Source organism: Rutidosis leptorrhynchoides, chromosome 2 (genome assembly GCF_046630445.1).
Source record: "Rutidosis leptorrhynchoides isolate AG116_Rl617_1_P2 chromosome 2, CSIRO_AGI_Rlap_v1, whole genome shotgun sequence".
Classification (NCBI taxonomy): Eukaryota; Viridiplantae; Streptophyta; class Magnoliopsida; order Asterales; family Asteraceae; genus Rutidosis; species Rutidosis leptorrhynchoides.
The window spans coordinates 118725626-118728918 of record NC_092334.1 but is presented as its reverse complement, the minus strand read 5'-3'; positions in this window follow the sequence as shown (position 1 = coordinate 118728918).

The following is a 3293-nucleotide window of genomic DNA, read 5'->3' as shown; positions in this document are numbered from 1 at the left end:
GAAGACTTTTGTGGTCGGTATATATAATACTTTTGACCCCATATAAGTAGTGCCTCCAAGTCTTTAATGCAAAAACAACCGCGCCTAATTCCAAATCATGCGTCGTATAATTTTGTTCGTGAATCTTCAATTGTCTAGACGCATAAGCAATCACCTTCGTTCGTTACATTAATACACAACCGAGACCTTGCTTTGATGCGTCACAATAAATCACAAAATCATCATTCCCTTCAGGCAATGACAATATAGGTGCCGTAGTTAGCTTTTTCTTCAATAACTGAAACGCTTTCTCTTGTTCATCATTCCATTCAAATTTCTTCCCTTTATGCGTTAATGCAGTCAAGGGTTTTGCTATTCTGGAAAAGTCTTGGATGAACCTTCTGTAGTAACCAGCTAGTCCTAAAAACTGGCGTATATGTTTCGGAGTTTTCGGGATTTCCCACTTTTCAACAGTTTCTATCTTTGCCGGATCCACCTTAATACCTTCTTTGTTCACTATGTGACCGAGGAATTGAACTTCTTCCAACCAAAATGCACACTTTGAAAACTTAGCGTACAATTCTTCCTTCCTCAATACTTCTAACACCTTTCTCAAATGTTCACCGTGTTCTTGGTCATTCTTTGAGTAAATAAGTATGTCATCAATGAAAACAATGACAAACTTATCAAGGTATGGTCCACACACTCGGTTCATAAGGTCCATGAACACAGCTGGTGCATTAGTTAAACCAAACGGCATGACCATAAACTCGTAATGACCGTAACGTGTTCTGAAAGCAGTCTTTGGAATATCATCTTCTTTCACCCGCATTTGATGATACCCGGAACGTAAGTCAATCTTTGAATAAACAGACGAGCCTTGTAGTTGATCAAATAAGTCATCGATTCTCGGTAGTGGGTAGCGGTTCTTGATGGTAAGTTTGTTCAACTCTCGGTAGTCGATACACAACCTGAATGTACCATCTTTCTTCTTGACAAACAAAACAGGAGCTCCCCACGGTGATGTGCTTGGTCGAATGAAACCACGCTCTAAAAGTTCTTGTAATTGGCTTTGCAGTTCTTTCATCTCACTGGGTGCGAGTCTGTAAGGAGCACGAGCTATTGGTGCAGCTCCTGGTACAAGATCTATTTGAAATTCAACGGATCGATGTGGGGGTAATCCCGATAATTCTTTCGGAAATACATCGGGAAATTCTTTTGCAATGGGAACATCATTGATGCTCTTTTCTTCAGTTTGTACTTTCTCGACGTGTGCTAGAACAGCATAGCAACCTTTTCTTATTAGTTTTTGTGCCTTCAAATTACTAATAAGATGTAGCTTCGTGTTGCCCTTTTCTCCGTACACCATTAAGGGTTTTCCTTTTTCTCGTATAATGCGAATTGCATTTTTGTAACAAACGATCTCTGCTTTCACTTCTTTCAACCAGTCCATACCGATTATTGAAATGTCCCGTTCTTATTGGTTAAAAACGTTCCATATTAATTGATTTCGTTGCGAGGTTTTGACCTCTATATGAGACGTTTTTCAAAGACTGCATTCATTTTTAAACAAACCATAACCTTTATTTCATCAATAAAGGTTTAAAAAGCTTTACGTAGATTATCAAATAATGATAATCTAAAATATCATGTTTACACACGACCATTACATAATGGTTTACAATACAAATATGTTACAACAAAATAAGTTTCTTGAATGCAATTTTTACACAATATCATACAAGCATGGACTCCAAATCTTGTCCTTATTTAAGTATGCGACAGCGGAAGCTCTTAATAATCACCTGAGAATAAACATGCTTAAAACGTCAACAAAAATGTTGGTGAGTTATAGGTTTAACCTATATATATCTAATCGTAACAATAGACCACAAGATTTCATATTTCAATACACATCCCATACATAGAGATAAAAATCATTCATATGGTGAACACCTGGTAACCGACAATAACAAGATGCATATATAAGAATATCCCCATCATTCCGGGACACCCTTCGGATATGATATAAATTTCGAAGTACTAAAGCATCCGGTACTTTGGATGGGGTTTGTTAGGCCCAATAGATCTATCTTTAGGATTCGCGTCAATTAGGGTGTCTGTTCCCTAATTCTTAGATTACCAGACTTAATAAAAAGGGGCATATTCGATTTCGATAATTCAACCATAGAATGTAGTTTCACGTACTTGTGTCTATTTTGTAAATCATTTATAAAACCTGCATGTATTCTCATCCCAAAAATATTAGATTTTAAAAGTGGGACTATAACTCACTTTCACAGATTTTTACTTCGTCGGGAAGTAAGACTTGGCCACTGGTTGATTCACGAACCTATAACAATATATACATATATATCAAAGTATGTTCAAAATATATTTACAACACTTTTAATATATTTTGATGTTTTAAGTTTATTAAGTCAGCTGTCCTCGTTAGTAACCTACAACTAGTTGTCCACAGTTAGATGTACAGAAATAAATCGATAAATATTATCTTGAATCAATCCACGACCCAGTGTATACGTATCTCAGTATTGATCACAACTCAAACTATATATATTTTGGAATCAACCTCAACCCTGTATAGCTAACTCCAACATTCACATATAGAGTGTCTATGGTTGTTCCGAAATATATATAGATGTGTCGACATGATAGGTCGAAACATTGTATACGTGTCTATGGTATCTCAAGATTACATAATATATAATACAAGTTGATTAAGTTATGGTTGGAATAGATTTGTTACCAATTTTCACGTAGCTAAAATGAGGAAAATTATCCAATCTTGTTTTACCCATAACTTCTTCATTTTAAATCCGTTTTGAGTGAATCAAATTGCTATGGTTTCATATTGAACTCTATTTTATGAATCTAAACAAAAAAAGTATAGGTTTCTAGTCGGAAAAATAAGTTACAAGTCGTTTTTGTAAAGGTAGTCATTTCAGTCGAAAGAACGACGTCTAGATGACCATTTTAGAAAACATACTTCCACTTTGAGTTTAACCATAATTTTTGGATATAGTTTCATGTTCATAATAAAAATCATTTTCTCAGAATAACAACTTTTAAATCAAAGTTTATCATAGTTTTTAATTAACTAACCCAAAACAGTCCGCGGTGTTACTACGACGGCGTAAATCCGGTTTTACGGTGTTTTTCGTGTTTCCAGGTTTTAAATCATTAAGTTAGCATATCATATAGATATAGAACATGTGTTTAGTTTATTTTAAAAGTCAAGTTAGAAGGATTAACTTTTGTTTGCGAACAAGTTTAGAATTAACTAAACTATG